Genomic DNA, 26,510 nt, shown 5'->3' with positions numbered 1-26,510 from the left:
CAGCCACCGAGGGCAGTGAAGGCCGAGCGGAGGCCGAGGACGACGCTGCGGAGGAGGCCGCGACAGCAGAGGCAGGTAACGGAGACGCCCCTGCACTGAATCCTGAGGCCGCCGACCTGCCCCTGCACCCCGTCACGGAGCCCAACGCACCGGGACCCGCCGTCGACACCGTGCCCCCGCCGCCATCAACCGGCCCCCAGGCCGTCGACGCTGCCAGTGAGCCCCGCCCCACGCCGTGCCCTCTGACCCCGGGCGTGCTCAGCCAACCACCATCGTAGGCCCGGCCGCAAGGCCCTACGCCCCCGGGCGCCGCTGCCCCGACGGAACCCCCTGCACCTGCTGTACCGCCCTTGGGAGCAACCAGGAAACGACCAGCACGGGCCTGGTCACAAGGTCACGTGCCCCCGGGCGCCGCCAACCCACCTGCACCCCCTGCTGCTGCAGTACCACCACTGGGCGCGGATCTCTTCGCCCAATACACCACTCAGGATGGGCTGCCTTTCATCTGGCCCCCCGAGTTTGTCAACCCCCGCTTCCGGAGGAGCCCGTCCGCGGAGGTCGAAGTACCCTCTGAGCCCCTCATACCTGCTCCGACGCCTCAGGAAATTCTCCAGCTGCCATTGGAAGATGCCCAGTTTGAATGGGACCCCACAGGGGAGGACCTGATGGGGTTCACGAAAGAAACGCGAGCGGGCGCAGCTGAGCGGCGGGAGGCCTGCCGCCAACAGCTGGAGATGTTTGAGAAGGAGCAGCGAGAGCGGCGGGTGAAGCAAGAGAAGCTGCAGGTCCAGAGCGCGGAGCAGAAAATGAAGGCGCGACGAGATCCCCGAACTGCCCGCAGACCCCGAGTCACCGGGACTGTGGTGAAGTTCCAGATGGAGCACGGCTGGGGCTTCATCCGAGACCCCGAGACCATCAGTGACGTGTTTGTGACAAGGAGAGATGTGGAGAGTCACCTACCGGAAGGCCATCGTGGGCGGGATCTATTCCCAGGCGACGTGGTGTCTTACACCCGACACCAAGGCGTGAAGGGGTGGTACGCCCTACACGTCCGCCGAGTAGTAGAGGAGGAGGAACAGCACTACTCGGACGCTGAGTACCAGGAGGGCCCGGACGGGCCTGAAGATCCGTATGAGGAGGAAGAAGGAGCGTCACGAAGACACCGTTACCAGTGAACGGTCAAGTGGCATTGTAAATAGTTACCCGTAAGGGTGCAAAGGAACTGTGTGGGACTGTTTCAAAGTGAGTGTGGTCCCCGTTGGCACTGATATAGGACTGTGTGAACGTTATGCCCTATCCCCTAAGTAACCTGGCTGAGGACTGAGAGCAGCCATCCCTCTTCCCCTAACAGGCTGAGGACTGTGAGCAGCCATTCCCCTATCCCCACCGGCCGAGGACTGGGAACGGCCAATCCCATGTATATAGTTGCGCTTCTTAAAGCGCCCCCTACTGGTTTTATACAAGAGCCGCAACGTCTACCTCAAAGTTAAAATGGACTGTTGCACCTTTAAAAAGAAAGAACACCTGGTCGCAAGTTGCACCGCCGCCAGGATCCAAGAATGTGCTTTACTTAAAAAAATGTTTTATGTGAAAAGGTTTTATATGCTGCTAAATAGTCATGTGAAAGTTTTCTATAATGTTTTATACAAAAGAGTTCCGGAAGTATTGAAAAAGTTTTCTATAATGTCTAGTGAAAAGAAAAGTGTGTCCCATAAAGGGAGTTGAACCGTAACATCTGTTTCTAATGTAAAAAAAAAAAAAAAAAAAGTTATTGAAAAAGTTTTGCATGTCCTGTAATCAACTGTTTTTGCTCTTTTCCAGCCCGAGGACGTGCTGTGCTTTACCAGGGGGGAATGTAGCGCCCCGAGGGTTCGGCCGCTACAGGGGTATTGCACCTCAGACAGGAGGTGTGATATTCCACTCCCAGGTAAGGATGGAGTGTGGACCAGGGCGCAGTTAGCTGCATGCAGCACACACACCCCATTTCCTAGGGACAGCTCAACGGTGCTCCCACTAGACATAAGTGCAGGCACGACCGACCATGTCCCTGCTGGAGTGGGGAGGGAGGGGTGGAACACCCAGTGCTGTAGGGGCAGATAGGGGGCGGTTCCTGAGTGTAGGAAGGAGCCCAATGGTTGCTGGTCACCTGGGCTCATGGCTAGAGGGAGGTATAAAAGGTGGGCACCATCTTAGATCTAGGTTCGTTCTGTGGAGAGGAGAAGACAGGGAGCAGCAGCTCAGGCTGAGTGCTGCTCCAGAGGCAGGCCTAGGGAAGAGACCGGGGCCTGAGAGGAGAAGGAGAAGTGGGCCTGGAGAAGAGGCCGAGGAGGAGGTGAAGGGGAGCTGAGATTCTGGCTCATCTCAGCTCCAAGAGAAAGGAACAGAAACAGAAAGGAACTGCAAAGAAGGAGAGACAGAGAAACAGAAGGGCTCAGGAACAAGAAGGTGGAAGGGACCCTAAGAACCCATGAGAATCCAGGGTGCAGGGTCAGGCAGATTAAGGGTACCGGATCCCAAGTTGGTGGAGGAGAAACAACCCTCAGCCAATGACCGGTCGTCGTGATCATATATTGGTGCGACACCTCATCAAACCTGCTAGGAAGGCACCATATAGGACAGCGGAGGACGGGGCCCACGTTTAACCGCACAGGTCCGCGGCAGCTGGACAAAAGTGGGTCACTGGTGAGGCAGGCCAGAGAAAGGATAAAAGGGGGTCCTGTGCCATGCTCCTGAACTGCCTGGGAGTTGACCGAGCCCCTCACCTGGTGGACGCAGCACGGCTCGGGCGGTCACTGCTGGCCGAAGTGACCTGGAACAAACGAACTGTGAGTAAAGACCCTGGACTGTAACTTGTTGTCTGTGTGCTCCTTCCCGCCTCCAGCACTATCAGCACCGGGACCCGCACTACCATCACTCCCACCATCCACTACACTGCCCTGGGGCTGCACTCTTCCCGTGGGGAGTCACATCACCTCAGCTGCACCCATCATCAGCCCCAGCGGACTGCCTTGCAGTGGCAGTTCCTAATAACCGCAATCCACGGGTGGCGTAGTCGGACATTATTTGGAGCGCATAGCAGGCTACCATTGGCCTGACCACCCTGAGCCGCGGGACCGGGCCGCCACTACTACTACCCCCATTGTTACCCTATCGCCCGGATCCGCGTGCCCCACGGCCCAGGGGGCGAGTCATATCCACCTGACATCTGCACAACACAACTGATGGTCCCAACTAGTGTTGAGCCACCCCCGTAGTGTTCGAGTTCGGTTCGGTTCGTCGAACACCCGTGTGTTCGCCGAACTGTTCGTCGAACTGTTCGTCGAACACCTTCGAACACCGTTAAAACCAATGGCAGGCAAACAAAAACACATAGAAACACATAGAAAACACCTTCAAAGGTGTCCAAAAGCTGACAAACTGCTCAGAAGACATAACTAACACATGGAAAAGTGACAAGTACATATAGTCATGCGAAAATAAAAGAGGTGGAGGAGTAAAAGGAGGGGGAGACACAGATATAGGCATGTCATGCCCTTCTAAAATCCAAAAAGTGAGAAGCCGACACGGCCAGTCCGCTCCTGCCCGTGCCACCTCCGTGTCGCCGGGTTTGTGCCAGAGCCGCGGTGAACCCTGATGGCCAGCCCCCCTCTCCCAATACTGGTGCCTGTCCGCTGGTGGGTCGAGCGAGCCCCCCTGAGGTGGAGGCAGCTCTAAGCTTTTTAATTTAAATTGTCTCTCTAATTTGAATGAATACACTTTAAATCCATTTACAAGGATCTATTGGAGGGCAAGTCTCATGCCAGCAGCCGCGTAATTCCAGCTCCAGTAGCGTCCACTAAAGCTGCTGCAGTTAAAAAGCTTTTATAAGGATCGAGCTCGGCTGTCCACCGCAAGGCATCCTACTGTCAGTCCCAGCCCCTATGCCTTGGGGTGCCTCCTGATGCTCTTCACTAAGTATCCCATGGTCCCGAAGCATTTCCTTTGAAAAAATTAAGTGTCTAAACTACAGGTGGTGTAGCTTGCTTAACAGCCGGGATAATCCGCTGACTAGCAGACACTGCTACTAGGCACAAAGTATTTCCTGGGCTAGATGCAGTTAAAAATTTGTAATTAGATACTCTCGTTGGATGCTGAGAAAGCATTCCATAGAGTCTCCTGGCACGCCATATATGATTCTCTTAAAAAGCTTGGGGTAGGGGTCTAGGGGACCCTTTTATAGCCAAAATCACGGCCCTGTATCACAATACGTCACCTAGGCTGAAGATAAATGGAACTGTAGCACCCTGAGGGCTCGGTTGCTACAGACGTATTGCACCTCACCCAGAGGTGTGATATCTCACTCTCAGGTAAGGATGGAGTGTGGATCAGGACCCGACACCTGCATGCATTACACCACATTGCCGTGGGGCAGGGTGACCAATATGCCCCTGAGATGGGCACGACAGTCCCTGTCCCTGGCTGGAGTGGGGGGAGGGAACACTGAGGAAGGGGAACCCTGTAGTGCAGGAGCAGGGAGGAAGCAGTTCCTGGGTGCATTGAGAAGGGAGTATAAAAGGTGGGCACCATCTTAGTTCAGTGCAGAGAAGTCTGAGCAGAAGTGGCAGGGAGCAGGGGCTCTGCATGAGCTCTGCTCCGGAGGCGGGCCTAGTAACAGAGGCCCAGGCCTGGAAGAGGGAGAAGGAAGGAAGAGGAGCGGAGAAGGCTCCAGGAACGAGGAATGAAGGGATCCCAGGGGTGCGGACGGGCGAGTCGCCACTGCACGCCCGAATCCACCTGCGTGGAGGGGTCAGGCCAAAGGGGGAGACCGGTCCCCGAACTAGTGGAGGCAGGAAACGACCCTCAGCTAGAAACCGGAGGCTCTGACATTTTATGTGGCGCAGCCCCTCGCTACACCTGCTAGGAAGGCACCACATAGGGTCAGGGAAACTGGCGCCAAGTTTACCAAGAGGAGGCCCGAGGCAGCCGGACAGAAGTGTTGGTAAGAAAGGCCAGACAAAGGACACACAAAGGGGGTCCTGTGAAGTGCTCCAAAGTTATCTGGGAGTTGTCTGAGCCCCTCACCTGGTGAGCACAGTACGACGTGGGCAGCCGTTACCTGCAGACGTGGTCTGGATAATAAGAACTGTGAGTAAAGGCCCTGAACTGCATCACTGACTCCGTGTCGTTACTGCTGCTGCCCTGCACCATCACCCCCATCCTCCGCATACACTGCCCTGAGGCTATACTCCTCCCGTGGGGAGTTATGCTACGCTCTGCTGCACCCACAACACCAGCCTCGGCGGTCTGCCCTGTAGCGGCGGTTCACTCTGACCGCAATCCACGGGTGGCGTAGTCGTACATTTAAACATCAAAACCACATAAATAGTTCCGCCACTGGTTTGACCGCCCTGAGCCACGGAACCGGGTCGCCGCCACGAAGACTACAACCACCAGCATCCACCAAAAAGGGTCCGGCTCCGGGTGTCCCAAGGCCCAGGGGGTGCGTCAGAACATTTTCATCACCTTTCACAATCACCAATGGGACAAGGCAGGGATGTCCTCTGTCCCCTCTCTTATACATCCTAGTGACGGAGCACCTGCTCTCATCAATTCGCCATAACCCCAATATTAGGTGGATTGAGGTGGGAGGCACCGAGTACAAGTGCTCTCTATTTGCTGATGATGTCCTAGTATATATCACTCAATCACATATATCCATCCATGCTGTTATGGCTGAAATAGATCACTTTGTTACATGGTCAAATTTTAAAATCAATGCAGCGAAGTCTGAGGCCTTCGATGTCTCCCTCCCCAAATCCATATAGGATTCCATCCAGTCCAACTTTCCCTTTGCCTGGCCCTCACAGGGTATCAAATACTTAGGAATTCCTATTCATAGAGACCTCTCCCATCTATGTTATCTTAATTTTGGGCCCTTTATTGAACAACTCCATACAGACCACGGTTGGCAAGTTAGAACTGTAAGATTCACTACGTGAACCGCTGGTGTTTTGTGGAAAAGCACATGTACACTGCGTTCCAAATTATTATGCAAAAAGTGTTTAGGAGTGATAAGGGAAGAATTTGTTTGTTTGTCAGTTAAACTCATTGATGGTGATGTGTGTCAGGGCTCTTTATATCACTGTAAGCAATTGCAGACACCTGTGCTAATTAGTTTGGCAGGTGTGTCCAATGAAAGGCAAGACTACTTAAGAAGGCTCTCTCACATTATTAAGCAGCCTACATTTTCTGCCAAAATGGGAAAGAAAAAGGATGTGTCGGCTGCTGAGAAGCAACAAATTGTGGAGTGTTTAGGTCAAGGCATGACTACAATCAACATTGTGCGATGATCAGGATGAAGTGTCTTGGCAATCAAGAAGTATGTAGCTGATTCACAGTACACACGTGTGCGTGCTGATAAGGGCAAATTGAGGACTCTTTCCTACAGGCAATTACGTCAGGTTGAAAGAGCAGCGGCAAAAAAGCCTTGTCATAGCAGCAGACAAGTTTTTGAAGCTGCTTGTGCCTCCAACGTCCCCCGAACAACAAGATGCAGGGTCCTTCAGAGGTTTGCAGCTGTGCATACGCCATCCTGTCGACCTCCTCTATCCACTTCACACAAGCAGAAACGGCTCCAGTGGGCCAAACATTACATGAAGACTGATTTCAAAACAGTTTTGTTCACGGATGAGTGCCGTGCAGCGCTCGATGGTCCAGATGGATGGAGTGGAGGATGGCTGGTTGATGGACACCCCACGCAAACACGGCTACAGCGCCAACAAGGAGGAGGTGGAGTAATGTTTTGGGCTGGAATCATGGGGAGAGAGATTGTCGGCCCCTTTAGGATCCCTGAAGGCGCTAAAGATGAACTCCATAATGTATGTGGATTTTCTCAAACAGCACTTCCTGCCATGGTTCAAGAAGAAGAACCGTGTATTTCACAGCAAGATCATTTTTCTGCATGATAATGCACCATCTCATGCTGCACATAAAACATCTGCATCTCTGGCTGATATGGGCATAAAAGGGGACAAACTTATGGTGTGACCCCCATGCTCCCCTGACCTCTACCCCATTCAGAACCTTTGGAGCATCATTAAAAGGAGTGTCTATGATGGCGGGAGGCAGTTCACATCTAAGCAACAGCTCTGGGAGGGTATTCTGTCCTCATGCAAAACAATTGAAGCAGAAACCATCCAAAACCTGACAAATTCAATGGACGAGAGAGTTCAGAAGCTCCTTTCGAACAAGGGGTCCTATGTGAAAATGTAACATCACCTAGAATAAAGTTTTGAGTTGAAAACTGTTTGATTTCAGTTTCTAACAACCTGCTAATGCTTATAATTTCAAAAATGACCATTTTTTTGGTCTTTATTAAAATGAAAAGGTTGATCGAAAAGTTTGGGGGATCTAAGAGTGTGGCAACCCAGTAGTCATGATTACTTCGAATTCTGACAATATGAGGGTCATGCTGCAGGTAGTGCAGCAAGAAGGCACTTATGTGTCTTGCGCATCTCGGAGCCCCAAAATTATTTTCCGGGCTAGATGCAGCTAAAAATTATTTTTAATTTTAAATCTGGTGAAGCTTTAGTATAGATGGCCTAATAGGATCAGTGCTGCACACTGCTACAAAGCCCAAATTATTTTCCAGTCAAGATACAGATAAACATGATTAGTAATTTGAAAGCTTAAAACGGTTGGTAGGGTGATTTTAATCAATCATTAAGCTTTTACTCTCCCCAGGATGACACAGGGGTAGAAAAGTCGTTTCGGATCCATGATTTGTTCATCTTTATGAACGTGAGTCTGTCTACATTATCAGTGGAGAGCCGCGTGCGCTTATCTGTCAGCACACCACCAGCAGCGCTGAACACACGTTCAGACAGAACGCTGGCTGCGGGGCATGACAAGATCTCCAAGGCGTAAGTGGCTAGCTCCGGCCATTTATCCAGATTGGAAGCCCAAAAAGAGCAAGGGTCCAGTGACACAGTCGTGGCTTCAATGTTTACTTGGAGATACTCCTGTACCATCGTCTCTAGGCGTTGACTATGTGTCAGACTTCTTGTCTCCTGTGGCCTTGCAAAGGATGGGCTAAAAAAGTGGTGAAATGATTCCGCAAAATTGATGTTACCAGCAGATACTGTGGTTCTGTTACGGTTTGAGTGCTGAACACTTGACGGTCCCACGGTTGGCAAGTTGGAACTGTGAGATTCACTACGTGCACCACTGGTATTTTGTGGAAAAGCACATGTAAGATTCTGCAACAGTCTCTGCTGATACTCCTGCATGCGTGCATCCCTTTCTATGGCAGGAATAATTTCTGCAAATTTACTTTTGTACCGGGGATCTAACAGTGTGGCAACCCAGTAGTCAGGATTATTTCTAATTCTCACAATTCGAGGGTCATGTTGCAGGTAGTGCAGCAAGAAGGCACTCATGTGTGTTGTGCATCCAGGAGCACCAAGTCCCTGTTGTGTTGGTGGCGAGGTAACAATCATGCTTCCTTCCTCTGTCCTCTCCCCCCAACCTCGCACAACAGAAATGTGATCAAGGTCTCCCTCATCTGATGAGTCTTCCATCAGTTCGTCCTCCACTTCTTCCTGGGCTCCTGCACCTTCCTCACTAGTTTGGCTGCTACCATGCGCCCTGGTAAAACCATCTCCCCCACCCTCACATGCCTGCCGCCTTGGTGCTGCCGACCGTCTGGACCTTGCAGATGTTAGCCCTTCCGCATACAACTCCTCCTCCTCTACTTCCTCCACCTCCTCTTGTGCCACCACCTGACTCCGAATTCTGTTTAACATGTGCTCCAGCATGTAAATCACCGGAATAGTCATGCTGATAATGGCATCGTCAGCACTAAACATCTTCGTCGCCATTTCAAAACTGTGCAGAAGGGTGCATAGGTCCCTGATCTGAGACCACTCCTCGAGCGTGATTTGCCCCACCTCTGAATCTCATTGGCCCAGGCTATACGTCAGAACGTATTGCACCAGGGCTTGTCAGTGCTGCCACAGTCGCTGCAACATGTGCAGAGTTGAATTCCACCGGGTAGGCACATCGCATTTTAGCCGGTGAAGTGGCAGGCCCAACGACTTCTGTAGAGATGTAAGTCGCTGAGCTGCGGGATGCGAACGGCGGAAGTGAGCACACAGCGACCGTGCCCTCTGCAGAAGGCCATCTAGTCTGGGATAGTGGGCTAAAAATTGCTGGACAACCAGGTTCAACACGTGAGCCATACAAGGCACGTGTGTGACATTGCCCCGGCGAAGGGCCGCACCCAGGTTTGCAGCATTGTCGCACACGGCCTTCCCTGGTTTCAGGTCCAGTGGAGACAACCATTCATGAAATTGGTTCTCCAGAGCTGACCACAACTCCTCAGCTGTGTGACTCACATTTCCCAGACATTTCAATGTAAAAACCGCCTGATGACGTTGAGCCCTACTGCCAGCATAGTAAGGAGGTGTGCAGGATCCCTTCTGCGCAGTTAGAAAGCTTGTGGCATGACCAGACAGGCTTTGGGTGCAGGTGGAAGACCGAGAGGAGGTTGAGGAGGCAGAAGCAGTGGAGGAACTTTGACATAAAGAGGATTGATGCACAACTCGTGGGGACGGCAAGACTTAGACAGCAGCCCCTTGTCCTGCTGTCACCATAGTTACCCAGTGCCCAGTCAGCGACATGTAACGCCCCTGTCCATGCCTACTCGTCCAAGTGTCTGTTGTGAAATGCACCCTGTCACACACAGAGTTTCTCAAAGAAGCGGTGATGTTGTGTGCGACATGCTAGTGGAGCGCAGGCACACCTTTCTTTGAGAAGTAGTGCCGACTGGGCATCTGGTACTGGGGCACTGCGACGGACATAAGGTCTCGAAAATCCTCTGTGTCCACCAGGCGGAAAGGCAGCATTTCTGTAGCCAAGAGCTTGCAGATGGTGAAATTCAACCTCTTAGCTTTCTCATGGCTAGGAGGAAATGGTCTTTTACTTGTCCACGTCTGAGGGACCGAGGGCTGGCTATTGTGCTTAGACGGGGTTGATAAGGGTGTCCCCGGCAAACTGCCGGTCTGTGAGGAAGATGCAGGCGGACATGTTAGGTTGCCTTGATCCAAAGGTGGTGCTATCGATGTCGGACAGCGCTCAACACCAGCTGGTGTTCCCACCTCCAAAGAAAATGATGACCTGCCAATCACGCTGGCTGTTGCGGGTAAAGAGGTGGCAGGTCTGCGCCCCAAAACAGGTGTGACTGCTGTCCCCCCAGTCACAGAGGATGAAGAGGCCGCGGATGCACAAGATATGGCAGACGGTGGTTGGCCCGGCCGGCTAGGCCGCATTGTAGCACACTGAGCTTCCCACTGCAACTTATGCTTCATGTCCATGTGCCGGTTCATGCATGAAGTACTCAAACTATGTATTTTTTGGCCTCTACTTAGCTTTTGCTGACAAATGTTACAGATAACACGAGTTGGGTCATCTTTATCGATCTGAAAAAATGCCCAGGCTATGCAAGGCTTAGCACCCATGCGACCTGAAGAGCCACCACGACTTGTGGTGAGAGGCAGAGTTGTGTTTGAGGATGCAGTTGTTGACGTGCTTCCAGTACTACGTCTCTGTCCAGGAAGGCGCAACCTGACCTCGTCGTCACTAGCATCTTCCTCCACCTCCTCTGCTGACCTCATCTCTTGGCTGACTGTGGGTTGACAGTAAGTGGGATCTCCAACCTCATCATCATCACCCTGTGCGTTATCACACCCGTCGTCCTCAGAGCCAACCTGTTCCTGCCCTGACAAAAAACTAAAGTTGTCGCTCCAATCAGGTATTTGAGTCTTATCATCGTCTTCCTCATTGTCTCCACCAACAGGAGTTACAGTTTGGGAATGAGGGTCTACATTATGGTCAGAACCTTCTGCGTCTGGTCCTGGATCCGACTCATAAAGATTCTGGGCATCAGTGCAGATCATTTCCTCGTCTGGATTCACAGAAGCGCTGGAGTCGACCTCTGATTCCCAGGCTATAGTATGAGTAAACAGCTCTGCAGACTCAACCATCTGTTCTACCTCATACTCAGACGGGCAGCTGGAGATTTGGGAGCTGTGAGGAAGCAAGTGCGATTGGGGTGACACCTTTGAGGACTGGAGTATTTGTGATGTTGAAGTTGATGTGGAGGAGAGCCCACTTAAAGGAGCACTTGATATCCGTTGAAGCACCTGCTGTTTTTGTGCCTCATCTGGAATTTGTATCGATTGGCGTGGCCGTAAGAAAGGGATCTTATCACATTGTCCGCTAAAAGAAGTAGACATTTTAGTTTGGCTGGAAGATGGTCTTTCTTCTGCAGATGTTACTGTTGCTTTAACACCTACCCCACGGACACAACCTTTTTTCCCCTTCCCAACACGCCTATTCCCCTTTCCACCAGCAGCAGGCCTTTTTCCACTCATTTTGGTGGTTAACTAATTCACAACTCTGGAGTTGTTTGCACAAAAATACAATGGATGGTAACCGAGCAGAGCTGAGTGGCCAAACTGTGGTATTAGGCCAAAACTATTGGCTGGGTTAGATGCAGAAAAAAATTATATTCAATTTGCAACCTGATGGAGGTCAGTATAGATGGACTAATACAACAAGTCCCACACACAGCTAGAAGCCCAATATTTTTTCAGAGGTAGATGCAGAAAAAAATATATTCAGTTTGCAACCTGATGGAGGTCAGTATAGATGGACTAATACAACAAGTCCCACACACAGCTAGAAGCGGAAATATTTTTTCAGAGGTACTGTAGATGCAGATAAAAATTATTTTTAATTTGCAACCTGATGGAGGTCAGTATAGATGGATTAATAGAGAAAGTCCGACACACTGCTAGAAGGCCAAATATTTTTTCAGAGCTAGATGCAGAAAAAAATTATATTCAGTTTGCAACCTGATGGAGGTCAGTATAGATGGACTAACAGAGAAAGTCCCACACACTGCTAGAAGGCCAAATATTTTTTCAGAGCTAGATGCAGAAAAAAATTATATTCAGTTTGCAACCTGATGGAGGTCTGTATAGATGGATTAATAGAACAAGACCCACACACAGCTAGAAGCCCAATATATTTTCAGAGGTAGATGCAGAAAAAAATATATTCAGTTTGCAACCTGATGGAGGTCAGTATATATGGACTAATACAACAAGTCCCACACACAGCTAGAAGCCCAATATTTTTTCAGAGGTAGATGCAGAAAAAAATATATTCAGTTTGCAACCTGATGGAGGTCAGTATAGATGGACTAATACAACAAGTCCCACACACAGCTAGAAGCCCAATCTTTTTTCAGAGGTAGATGCAGAAAAAAATATATTCAGTTTGCAACCTGATGGAGGTCAGTATAGATGGACTAATACAACAAGTCCCACACACAGCTAGAAGCCCAAATATTTTTTCAGAGGTACTGTAGATGCAGATAACAAATTATTTTTAATTTGCAACCTGATGGAGGTCAGTATAGATGGACTAATAGAGAAAGTCCGACACACTGCTAGAAGGCCAAATATTTTTTCAGAGCTAGATGCAGAAAAAAATTATATTCAGTTTGCAACCTGATGGAGGTCAGTATAGATGGACTAACAGAGAAAGTCCCACACACTGCTAGAAGGCCAAACATTTTTTCAGAGCTAGATGCAGAAAAAAATTATATTCAGTTTGCAACCTGATGGAGGTCTGTATAGATGGATTAATAGAACAAGACCCACACACAGCTAGAAGCCCAATATTTTTTCAGAGGTAGATGCAGAAAAAAATATATTCAGTTTGCAACCTGATGGAGGTCAGTATAGATGGACTAATACAACAAGTCCCACACACAGCTAGAAGCCCAATATTTTTTCAGAGGTAGATGCAGAAAAAAATATATTCAGTTTGCAAGCTGATGGAGGTCAGTATAGATGGACTAATACAACAAGTCCCACACACAGCTAGAAACCCAATATTTTTTCAGAGGTAGATGCAGAAAAAAATATATTCAGTTTGCAACCTGATGGAGGTCAGTATAGATGGACTAATACAAGTCCCACACACAGCTAGAAGCCCAAATATTTTTTCAGAGGTACTGTAGATGCAGATAAAAATAATTTTTAATTTGCAACCTGATGGAGGTCAGTATAGATGGATTAATAGAGAAAGTCCGACACACTGCTAGAAGGCCAAATATTTTTTCAGAGCTAGATGCAGAAAAAAATTATATTCAGTTTGCAACCTGATGGAGGTCAGTATAGATGGACTAACAGAGAAAGTCCCACACACTGCTAGAAGGCCAAATATTTTTTCAGAGCTAGATGCAGAAAAAAATTATATTCAGTTTGCAACCTGATGGAGGTCTGTATAGATGGATTAATAGAACAAGACCCACACACAGCTAGAAGCCCAATATATTTTCAGAGGTAGATGCAGAAAAAAATATATTCAGTTTGCAACCTGATGGAGGTCAGTATATATGGACTAATACAACAAGTCCCACACACAGCTAGAAGCCCAATATTTTTTCAGAGGTAGATGCAGAAAAAAATATATTCAGTTTGCAACCTGATGGAGGTCAGTATAGATGGACTAATACAACAAGTCCCACACACAGCTAGAAGCCCAATCTTTTTTCAGAGGTAGATGCAGAAAAAAATATATTCAGTTTGCAACCTGATGGAGGTCAGTATAGATGGACTAATACAACAAGTCCCACACACAGCTAGAAGCCCAAATATTTTTTCAGAGGTACTGTAGATGCAGATAACAAATTATTTTTAATTTGCAACCTGATGGAGGTCAGTATAGATGGACTAATAGAGAAAGTCCGACACACTGCTAGAAGGCCAAATATTTTTTCAGAGCTAGATGCAGAAAAAAATTATATTCAGTTTGCAACCTGATGGAGGTCAGTATAGATGGACTAACAGAGAAAGTCCCACACACTGCTAGAAGGCCAAACATTTTTTCAGAGCTAGATGCAGAAAAAAATTATATTCAGTTTGCAACCTGATGGAGGTCTGTATAGATGGATTAATAGAACAAGACCCACACACAGCTAGAAGCCCAATATTTTTTCAGAGGTAGATGCAGAAAAAAATATATTCAGTTTGCAACCTGATGGAGGTCAGTATAGATGGACTAATACAACAAGTCCCACACACAGCTAGAAGCCCAATATTTTTTCAGAGGTAGATGCAGAAAAAAATATATTCAGTTTGCAACCTGATGGAGGTCAGTATAGATGGACTAATACAACAAGTCCCACACACAGCTAGAAGCCCAATATTTTTTCAGAGGTAGATGCAGAAAAAAATATATTCAGTTTGCAACCTGATGGAGGTCAGTATAGATGGACTAATACAACAAGTCCCACACACAGCTAGAAGCCCAATATTTTTTCAGAGGTAGATGCAGAAAAAAATATATTCAGTTTGCAACCTGATGGAGGTCAGTATAGATGGACTAATACAACAAGTCCCACACACAGCTAGAAGCCCAATATTTTTTCAGAGGTAGATGCAGAAAAAAATATATTCAGTTTGCAACCTAATGGAGGTCAGTATAGATGGACTAATACAAGTCCCACACACAGCTAGAAGCCCAAATATTTTTTCAGAGGTACTGTAGATGCAGATAAAAATTATTTTTAATTTGCAACCTGATGGAGGTCAGTATAGATGGACTAATAGAGAAAGTCCGACACACTGCTAGAAGGCCAAATATTTTTTCAGAGCTAGATGCAGAAAAAAATTATATTCAGTTTGCAACCTGATGGAGGTCTGTATAGATGGATTAATAGAACAAGACCCACACACAGCTAGAAGCCCAATATTTTTTCAGAGGTAGATGCAGAAAAAAATATATTCAGTTTGCAACCTGATGGAGGTCAGTATAGATGGACTAATACAACAAGTCCCACACACAGCTAGAAGCCCAATCTTTTTTCAGAGGTAGATGCAGAAAAAAATATATTCAGTTTGCAACCTGATGGAGGTCAGTATAGATGGACTAATACAACAAGTCCCACACACAGCTAGAAGCCCAAATATTTTTTCAGAGGTACTGTAGATGCAGATAACAAATTATTTTTAATTTGCAACCTGATGGAGGTCAGTATAGATGGACTAATAGAGAAAGTCCGACACACTGCTAGAAGGCCAAATATTTTTTCAGAGCTAGATGCAGAAAAAAATTATATTCAGTTTGCAACCTGATGGAGGTCAGTATAGATGGACTAACAGAGAAAGTCCCACACACTGCTAGAAGGCCAAACATTTTTTCAGAGCTAGATGCAGAAAAAAATTATATTCAGTTTGCAACCTGATGGAGGTCTGTATAGATGGATTAATAGAACAAGACCCACACACAGCTAGAAGCCCAATATTTTTTCAGAGGTAGATGCAGAAAAAAATATATTCAGTTTGCAACCTGATGGAGGTCAGTATAGATGGACTAATACAACAAGTCCCACACACAGCTAGAAGCCCAATATTTTTTCAGAGGTAGATGCAGAAAAAAATATATTCAGTTTGCAAGCTGATGGAGGTAAGTATAGATGGACTAATACAACAAGTCCCACACACAGCTAGAAACCCAATATTTTTTCAGAGGTAGATGCAGAAAAAAATATATTCAGTTTGCAACCTGATGGAGGTCAGTATAGATGGACTAATACAAGTCCCACACACAGCTAGAAGCCCAAATATTTTTTCAGAGGTACTGTAGATGCAGATAAAAATTATTTTTAATTTGCAACCTGATGGAGGTCAGTATAGATGGATTAATAGAGAAAGTCCGACACACTGCTAGAAGGCCAAATATTTTTTCAGAGCTAGATGCAGAAAAAAATTATATTCAGTTTGCAACCTGATGGAGGTCAGTATAGATGGACTAACAGAGAAAGTCACACACACTGCTAGAAGGCCAAATATTTTTTCAGAGCTAGATGCAGAAAAAAATTATATTCAGTTTGCAACCTGATGGAGGTCTGTATAGATGGATTAATAGAACAAGACCCACACACAGCTAGAAGCCCAATATATTTTCAGAGGTAGATGCAGAAAAAAATATATTCAGTTTGCAACCTGATGGAGGTCAGTATATATGGACTAATACAACAAGTCCCACACACAGCTAGAAGCCCAATATTTTTTCAGAGGTAGATGCAGAAAAAAATATATTCAGTTTGCAACCTGATGGAGGTCAGTATAGATGGACTAATACAACAAGTCCCACACACAGCTAGAAGCCCAATCTTTTTTCAGAGGTAGATGCAGAAAAAAATATATTCAGTTTGCAACCTGATGGAGGTCAGTATAGATGGACTAATACAACAAGTCCCACACACAGCTAGAAGCCCAAATATTTTTTCAGAGGTACTGTAGATGCAGATAACAAATTATTTTTAATTTGCAACCTGATGGAGGTCAGTATAGATGGACTAATAGAGAAAGTCCGACACACTGCTAGAAGGCCAAATATTTTTTCAGAGCTAGATGCAGAAAAAAATTATATTCAGTTTGCAACCTGATGGAGGTCAGTATAGATGGACTAACAGAGAAAGTCCCACACACTGCTAGAAGGCCAAACATTTTTTCAGAGCTAGATGCAGAAAAAAATTATATTCAGTTTGCAACCTGATGGAGGTCTGTATAGATGGATTAATAGAACAAGACCCACACACAGCTAGAAGCCCAATATTTTTTCAGAGGTAGATGCAGAAAAAAATATATTCAGTTTGCAACCTGATGGAGGTCAGTATAGATGGACTAATACAACAAGTCCCACACACAGCTAGAAGCCCAATATTTTTTCAGAGGTAGATGCAGAAAAAAATATATTCAGTTTGCAACCTGATGGAGGTCAGTATAGATGGACTAATACAACAAGTCCCACACACAGCTAGAAGCCCAATATTTTTTCAGAGGTAGATGCAGAAAAAAATATATTCAGTTTGCAACCTGATGGAGGTCAGTATAGATGGACTAATACAACAAGTCCCACACACAGCTAGAAGCCCAATATTTTTTCAGAGGTAGATGCAGAAAAAAATATATTCAGTTTGCAACCTGATGGAGGTCAGTATAGATGGACTAATACAACAAGTCCCACACACAGCTAGAAGCCCAATATTTTTTCAGAGGTAGATGCAGAAAAAAATATATTCAGTTTGCAACCTAATGGAGGTCAGTATAGATGGACTAATACAAGTCCCACACACAGCTAGAAGCCCAAATATTTTTTCAGAGGTACTGTAGATGCAGATAAAAATTATTTTTAATTTGCAACCTGATGGAGGTCAGTATAGATGGACTAATAGAGAAAGTCCGACACACTGCTAGAAGGCCAAATATTTTTTCAGAGCTAGATGCAGAAAAAAATTATATTCAGTTTGCAACCTGATGGAGGTCTGTATAGATGGATTAATAGAACAAGACCCACACACAGCTAGAAGCCCAATATTTTTTCAGAGGTAGATGCAGAAAAAAATATATTCAGTTTGCAACCTGATGGAGGTCAGTATAGATGGACTAATACAACAAGTCCCACACACAGCTAGAAGCCCAATATTTTTTCAGAGGTAGATGCAGATAAAAAATATATTCAGGTTGCAACCTGATGGAGGTCAGTATAGATGGACTAATACAACAAGTCCCACACACAGCTAGAAGCCCAATATTTTTTCAGAGGTAGATGCAGAAAAAAATATATTCAGTTTGCAACCTGATGGAGGTCAGTATAGATGGACTAATACAACAAGTCCCACACACAGCTAGAAGCCCAATATTTTTTCAGAGGTAGATGCAGAAAAAAATATATTCAGTTTGCAACCTGATGGAGGTCAGTATAGATGGACTAATACAACAAGTCCCACACACAGCTAGAAGCCCAAATATTTTTTCAGAGGTACTGTAGATGCAGATAAAAATTATTTTTAATTTGCAACCTGATGGAGGTCAGTATAGATGGACTAATAGAGAAAGTCCGACACACTGCTAGAAGGCCAAATATTTTTTCAGAGCTAGATGCAGAAAAAAATTATATTCAGTTTGCAACCTGATGGAGGTCAGTATAGATGGACTTACAGAGAAAGTCCCACACACTGCTAGAAGGCCAAATATTTTTTCAGAGCTAGATGCAGAAAAAAATTATATTCAGTTTGCAACCTGATGGAGGTCTGTATAGATGGATTAATAGAACAAGACCCACACACAGCTAGGAGCCCAATATTTTTTCAGAGGTAGATGCAGAAAAAAATATATTCAGTTTGCAACCTGATGGAGGTCAGTATAGATGGACTAATACAACAAGTCCCACACACAGCTAGAAGCCCAATATTTTTTCAGAGGTAGATGCAGAAAAAAATATATTCAGTTTGCAACCTGATGGAGGTCAGTATAGATGGACTAATACAACAAGTCCCACACACAGCTAGAAGCCCAATATTTTTTCAGAGGTAGATGCAGAAAAAAATATATTCAGTTTGCAACCTGATGGAGGTCAGTATAGATGGACTAATACAACAAGTCCCACACACAGCTAGAAGCCCAATATTTTTTCAGAGGTAGATGCAGAAAAAAATATATTCAGTTTGCAACCTGATGGAGGTCAGTATAGATGGACTAATACAACAAGTCCCACACACAGCTAGAAGCCCAATATTTTTTCAGAGGTAGATGCAGAAAAAAATATATTCAGTTTGCAACCTGATGGAGGTCAGTATAGATGGACTAATACAACAAGTCCCACACACAGCTAGAAGCCCAAATATTTTTTCAGAGGTACTGTAGATGCAGATAAAAATTATTTTTAATTTGCAACCTGATGGAGGTCAGTATAGATGGACTAATAGAGAAAGTCCGACACACTGCTAGAAGGCCAAATATTTTTTCAGAGCTAGATGCAGAAAAAAATTATATTCAGTTTGCAACCTGATGGAGGTCTGTATAGATGGATTAATAGAACAAGACCCACACACAGCTAGAAGCCCAATATTTTTTCAGAGGTAGATGCAGAAAAAAATATATTCAGTTTGCAACCTGATGGAGGTCAGTATAGATGGACTAATACAACAAGTCCCACACACAGCTAGAAGCCCAATATTTTTTCAGAGGTAGATGCAGATAAAAAATATATTCAGGTTGCAACCTGATGGAGGTCAGTATAGATGGACTAATACAACAAGTCCCACACACAGCTAGAAGCCCAATATTTTTTCAGAGGTAGATGCAGAAAAAAATATATTCAGTTTGCAACCTGATGGAGGTCAGTATAGATGGACTAATACAACAAGTCCCACACACAGCTAGAAGCCCAATATTTTTTCAGAGGTAGATGCAGAAAAAAATATATTCAGTTTGCAACCTGATGGAGGTCAGTATAGATGGACTAATACAACAAGTCCCACACACAGCTAGAAGCCCAAATATTTTTTCAGAGGTACTGTAGATGCAGATAAAAATTATTTTTAATTTGCAACCTAATGGAGGTCAGTATAGATGGACTAATAGAGAAAGTCCGACACACTGCTAGAAGGCCAAATATTTTTTCAGAGCTAGATGCAGAAAAAAATTATATTCAGTTTGCAACCTGATGGATGTCAGTATAGATGGACTAACAGAGAAAGTCCCACACACTGCTAGAAGGCCAAATATTTTTTCAGAGCTAGATGCAGAAAAAAAATTATATTCAGTTTGCAACCTGATGGAGGTCTGTATAGATGGATTAATAGAACAAGACCCACACACAGCTAGAAGCCCAATATTTTTTCAGAGGTAGATGTAGAAAAAAATATATTCAGTTTGCAACCTGATGGAGGTCAGTATAGATGGACTAATACAACAAGTCCCACACACAGCTAGAAGCCCAATATTTTTTCAGAGGTAGATGCAGAAAAAAATATATTCAGTTTGCAACCTGATGGAGGTCAGTATAGATGGACTAATACAACAAGTCCCACACACAGCTAGAACCCCAATATTTTTTCAGATGTAGATGCAGATAAAAATATATTCAGTTTGCAACCTGATGGAGGTCAGTATAGATGGACTAATACAACAAGTCCCACACACAGCTAGAAGCCCAAATATTTTTTCAGAGGTACTGTAGATGCAGATAAAAATTATTTTTAATTTGCAACCTGATGGAGGTCAGTATAGATGGACTAATAGAGAAAGTCCGACACACTGCTAGAAGGCCAAATATTTTTTCAGAGCTAGATGCAGAAAAAAATTATATTCAGTTTGCAACCTGATGGAGGTCTGTATAGATGGATTAATAGAACAAGACCCACACACAGCTAGAAGCCCAATATTTTTTCAGAGGTAGATGCAGAAAAAAATATATTCAGTTTGCAACCTGATGGAGGTCAGTATAGATGGACTAATACAACAAGTCCCACACACAGCTAGAAGCCCAATATTTTTTCAGAGGTAGATGCAGAAAAAAATATATTCAGTTTGCAACCTGATGGAGGTCAGTATAGATGGACTAATACAACAAGTCCCACACACAGCTAGAAGCCCAAATATTTTTTCAGAGGTACTGTAGATGCAGATAAAAATTATTTTTAATTTGCAACCTGATGGAGGTCAGTATAGATGGACTAATAGAGAAAGTCCGACACACTGCTAGAAGGCCAAATATTTTTTCAGAGCTAGATGCAGAAAAAAATTATATTCAGTTTGCATCCTGATGGAGGTCAGTATAGATGGACTAACAGAGAAAGTCTCACACACTGCTAGAAGGCCAAATATTTTTTCAGAGCTAGATGCAGAAAAAAATTATATTCAGTTTGCAACCTGATGGAGGTCTGTATAGATGGATTAATAGAACAAGACCCACACACAGCTAGAAGCCCAATATTTTTTCAGAGGTAGATGTAGAAAAAAATATATTCAGTTTGCAACCTGATGGAGGTCAGTATAGATGGACTAATACAACAAGTCCCACACACAGCTAGAAGCCCAATATTTTTTCAGAGGTAGATGCAGAAAAAAATGTATTCAGTTTGCAACCTGATGGAGGTCAGTATAGATGGACTAATACAACAAGTCCCACACACAGCTAGAACCCCAATATTTTTTCAGATGTAGATGCAGAAAAAAATATATTCAGTTTGCAACCTGATGGAGGTCAGTATAGATGGACTAATACAACAAGTCCCACACACAGCTAGAAGCCCAAATATTTTTTCAGAGGTACTGTAGATGCAGATAAAAATTATTTTTAATTTGCAACCTGATGGAGGTCAGTATAGATGGACTAATAGAGAAAGTCCGACACACTGCTAGAAGGCCAAATATTTTTTCAGAGCTAGATGCAGTAAAAAATTATATTCAGTTTGCAACCTGATGGAGGTCTGTATAGATGGATTAATAGAACAAGACCCACACACAGCTAGAAGCCCAATATTTTTTCAGAGGTAGATGCAGAAAAAAATATATTCAGTTTGCAACCTGATGGAGGTCAGTATAGATGGACTAATACAACAAGTCCCACACACAGGTAGAAGCCCAATATTTTTTCAGAGGTAGATGCAGAAAAAAATATATTCAGTTTGCAACCTGATGGAGGTCAGTATAGATGGACTAATACAACAAGTCCCACACACAGCTAGAAGCCCAATATTTTTTCAGAGGTAGATGCAGAAAAAAATATATTCAGTTTGCAACCTGATGGAGGTCAGTATAGATGGACTAATACAACAAGTCCCACACACAGCTAGAAGCCCAAATATTTTTTCAGAGGTACTGTAGATGCAGATAAAAATTATTTTTAATTTGCAACCTAATGGAGGTCAGTATAGATGGACTAATAGAGAAAGTCCGACACACTGCTAGAAGGCCAAATATTTTTTCAGAGCTAGATGCAGAAAAAAATTATATTCAGTTTGCAACCTGATGGAGGTCTGTATAGATGGATTAATAGAACAAGACCCACACACAGCTAGAAGCCCAATATTTTTTCAGAGGTAGATGCAGAAAAAAATATATTCAGTTTGCAACCTGATGGAGGTCAGTATAGATGGACTAATACAACAAGTCCCACACACAGCTAGAAGCCCAATATTTTTTCAGAGGTAGATGCAGAAAAAAATATATTCAGTTTGCAACGTGATGGAGGTCAGTATAGATGGACTAATACAACAAGTCCCACACACAGCTAGAAGCCCAAATATTTTTTCAGAGGTACTGTAGATGCAGATAAAAATTATTTTTAATTTGCAACCTGATGGAGGTCAGTATAGATGGACTATAACAACAAGTCCCACACACAGCTAGAAGCCCAATATTTTTTCAGAGGTAGATGCAGAAAAAAATATATTCAGTTTGCAACGTGATGGAGGTCAGTATAGATGGACTAATACAACAAGTCCCACACACAGCTAGAAGCCCAAATATTTTTTCAGAGGTACTGTAGATGCAGATAAAAATTATTTTTAATTTGCAACCTGATGGAGGTCAGTATAGATGGACTAATAGAGAAAGTCCGACACACTGCTAGAAGGCCAAATATTTTTTCAGAGCTAGATGCAGAAAAAAATTATATTCAGTTTGCATCCTGATGGAGGTCAGTATAGATGGACTAACAGAGAAAGTCTCACACACTGCTAGAAGGCCAAATATTTTTTCAGAGCTAGATGCAGAAAAAAATTATATTCAGTTTGCAACCTGATGGAGGTCTGTATAGATGGATTAATAGAACAAGACCCACACACAGCTAGAAGCCCAATATTTTTTCAGAGGTAGATGTAGAAAAAAATATATTCAGTTTGCAACCTGATGGAGGTCAGTATAGATGGACTAATACAACAAGTCCCACACACAGCTAGAAGCCCAATATTTTTTCAGAGGTAGATGCAGAAAAAAATGTATTCAGTTTGCAACCTGATGGAGGTCAGTATAGATGGACTAATACAACAAGTCCCACACACAGCTAGAACCCCAATATTTTTTCAGATGTAGATGCAGAAAAAAATATATTCAGTTTGCAACCTGATGGAGGTCAGTATAGATGGACTAATACAACAAGTCCCACACACAGCTAGAAGCCCAAATATTTTTTCAGAGGTACTGTAGATGCAGATAAAAATTATTTTTAATTTGCAACCTGATGGAGGTCAGTATAGATGGACTAATAGAGAAAGTCCGACACACTGCTAGAAGGCCAAATATTTTTTCAGAGCTAGATGCAGTAAAAAATTATATTCAGTTTGCAACCTGATGGAGGTCTGTATAGATGGATTAATAGAACAAGACCCACACACAGCTAGAAGCCCAATATTTTTTCAGAGGTAGATGCAGAAAAAAATATATTCAGTTTGCAACCTGATGGAGGTCAGTATAGATGGACTAATACAACAAGTCCCACACACAGGTAGAAGCCCAATATTTTTTCAGAGGTAGATGCAGAAAAAAATATATTCAGTTTGCAACCTGATGGAGGTCAGTATAGATGGACTAATACAACAAGTCCCACACACAGCTAGAAGCCCAAATATTTTTTCAGAGGTACTGTAGATGCAGATAAAAATTATTTTTAATTTGCAACCTGATGGAGGTCAGTATAGATGGACTAATAGAGAAAGTCCGACACACTGCTAGAAGGCCAAATATTTTTTCAGAGCTAGATGCAGAAAAAAATTATATTCAGTTTGCAACCTGATGGAGGTCAGTATAGATGGACTAACAGAGAAAGTCCCACACACTGCTAGAAGGCCAAATATTTTTTCAGAGCTAGATGGAGAAAAAATTATATTCAGTTTGCAACCTGATGGAGGTCTGTATAGATGGATTAATAGAACAAGACCCACACACAGCTAGAAGCCCAATATTTTTTCAGAGGTAGATGCAGAAAAAAATGTATTCAGTTTGCAACCTGATGGAGGTCAGTATAGATGGACTAATACAACAAGTCCCACACACAGCTAGAAGCCCAATATTTTTTCAGAGGTAGATGCAGAAAAAAATATATTCAGTTTGCAACCTGATGGAGGTCAGTATAGATGGACTAATACAACAAGTCCCACACACAGCTAGAACCCCAATATTTTTTCAGAGGTAGATGCAGAAAAAAATATATTCAGTTTGCAACCTGATGGAGGTCAGTATAGATGGACTAATACAACAAGTCCCACACACAGCTAGAAGCCCAAATATTTTTTCAGAGGTACTGTAGATGCAGATAAAAATTATTTTTAATTTGCAACCTGATGGAGGTCAGTATAGATGGACTAATAGAGAAAGTCCGACACACTGCTAGAAGGCCAAATATTTTTTCAGAGCTAGATGCAGAAAAAAATTATATTCAATTTGTAACCTGATGGAGGTCAGTATAGATGGACTAATAGACTGATGCTATGCCCAAAAGATTTTACTTCACTAGGTGCAGTAAAAAAATTGGTATTCTATACACAGGTGGTACATCTTGCAACACAGATAGGCTACATCTCCCAACTAGAGATGAGCGTTGTTCTACTCGAACTGTTCGCCAATCTCAAATTCGAGCTGTTTTGGGCGGTGTTCGAGCCGTTCGGCGAACACGAACAATTTGAGAAAAATTCGGCTGTTCGAGGTTATGTTCGATAACTGTTCGTGCACCAAAATCATAACTGGATTTTTTCTCAGTAATGATGAAAATTAATGTTAATACGCAGTTTGAGTGTACAGCGGGGTGGGGGAAGGGGCAGAGGATGGATCTCTGCAGGAATAATGAAGATCTCCATTTTTTTTTCTCTTTCCCGCATTTACAGTGGGGAGGTGCAATCTGTCAGCCTATCAGCAGCGCACACACGGAGCGAAGTGCTTATTTTCACACAAGCAAGGGCATGTGTCATTGGCAGTGTATGTCACATGTCCTTGCCCTATAAGACCAAGTCATTTTCCCCGTCGCCACCATTTTCTCACTGCTGCAGCTGCGTGTTAGACGGCACCGCTGTTGCTGTGTGCGCTATACCTTGTTAATTTCAAGCCAATTTTCGCACAAATATACAGATAGCTTGGGAGTAGGGAATAGTTGTGATTGCAGTCCTTTTAAGGACTAGGTTACAGCATTTCCTAGACTTTTATCAGGGAGGTCTGTGCTCTTAAATAGATAGATTGTGGGAGTAAAGACTAATTGTAATTGGAGTCCTTTTCAGGACTAGGTTACATCAGTTCCTATCAGTTTTTGCCAGGCAGGTCTGTGCCAGTGCTGTGCAAGTTTTTTTCACAGCATTTGGCTGAATCTAGCAAAGCTAATCCTTTTTGGCCTATTGCAGAGTGTGTTAGTCAGTGGAGTAGCCTATCTGTGTTGCAAGATATACCACCTGTGTATAGAATACCAATTTTTTTACTGCACCTAGTGAAGTAAAATCTTTTGGGCATAGCATCATTCTATTAGTCCATCTATACTGACCTCCATCAGGTTGCAAACTGAATATAATTTTTTTCTGCATCTAGCTCTGAAAAAATATTTGGCCTTCTAGCAGTGTGTCGGACTTTCTCTATTAGTCCATCTATACTGACCTCCATCAGGTTGCAAATTAAAAATAATTTTTATCTGCATCTACAGTACCTCTGAAAAAATATTTGGGCTTCTAGCTGTGTGTGGGACTTGTTGTATTAGTCCATCTATACTGACCTCCATCAGGTTGCAAACTGAATATATTTTTTTCTGCATCTACCTCTGAAAAAATATTGGGCTTCTAGCTGTGTGTGGGACTTGTTGTATTAGTCCATCTATACTGACCTCCATCAGGTTGCAAATTGAATATAATTTTTTTCTGCATCTAACCCAGCCAATAGTTTTGGCCTAATACCACAGTTTGGCCACTCAGCTCTGCTCGGTTACCATCCATTGTTTTTTTGTGCAAACAACTCCAGAGTTGTGAATTAGTTAACCACCAAAATGAGTGGAAAAAGGCCTGCTGCTGGTGGAAAGGGGAAAAGGCGTGTTGGGAAGGGGAAAAAAGGTTGTGTCCGTGGGGTAGGTGTTAAAGCAACAGTAACATCTGCAGAAGAAAGACCATCTTCCAGCCAAACTAAAATGTCTACTACTTTTAGCGGACAATGTGATAAGATCCCTTTCTTACGGCCACGCCAATCGCTACAAATTCCAGATGAGGCACAAAAACAGCAGGTGCTTCAACGGATATCAAGTGCTCCTTTAAGTGGGCTCTCCTCCACATCAACTTCAACATCACAAATACTCCAGTCCTCAAAGGTGTCACCCCAATCGCACTTGCTTCCTCACAGCTCCCAAATCTCCAGCTGCCCGTCTGAGTATGAGGTAGAACAGATGGTTGAGTCTGCAGAGCTGTTTACTCATACTATAGCCTGGGAATCAGAGGTCGACTCCAGCGCTTCTGTGAATCCAGACGAGGAAATGATCTGCACTGATGCCCAGAATCTTTATGAGTCGGATCCAGGACCAGACGCAGAAGGTTCTGACCATAATGTAGACCCTCATTCCCAAACTGTAACTCCTGTTGGTGGAGACAATGAGGAAGACGATGATAAGACTCAAATACCTGATTGGAGCGACAACTTTAGTTT

This window comes from Phyllobates terribilis, unplaced genomic scaffold (genome assembly GCF_046119375.1).
Source record: "Phyllobates terribilis strain yellow unplaced genomic scaffold, ASM4611937v1 Scaffold_4__5_contigs__length_816908805, whole genome shotgun sequence".
Taxonomy (NCBI): domain Eukaryota; kingdom Metazoa; phylum Chordata; class Amphibia; order Anura; family Dendrobatidae; genus Phyllobates; species Phyllobates terribilis.
This window is presented reverse-complemented; position numbering follows the sequence as displayed.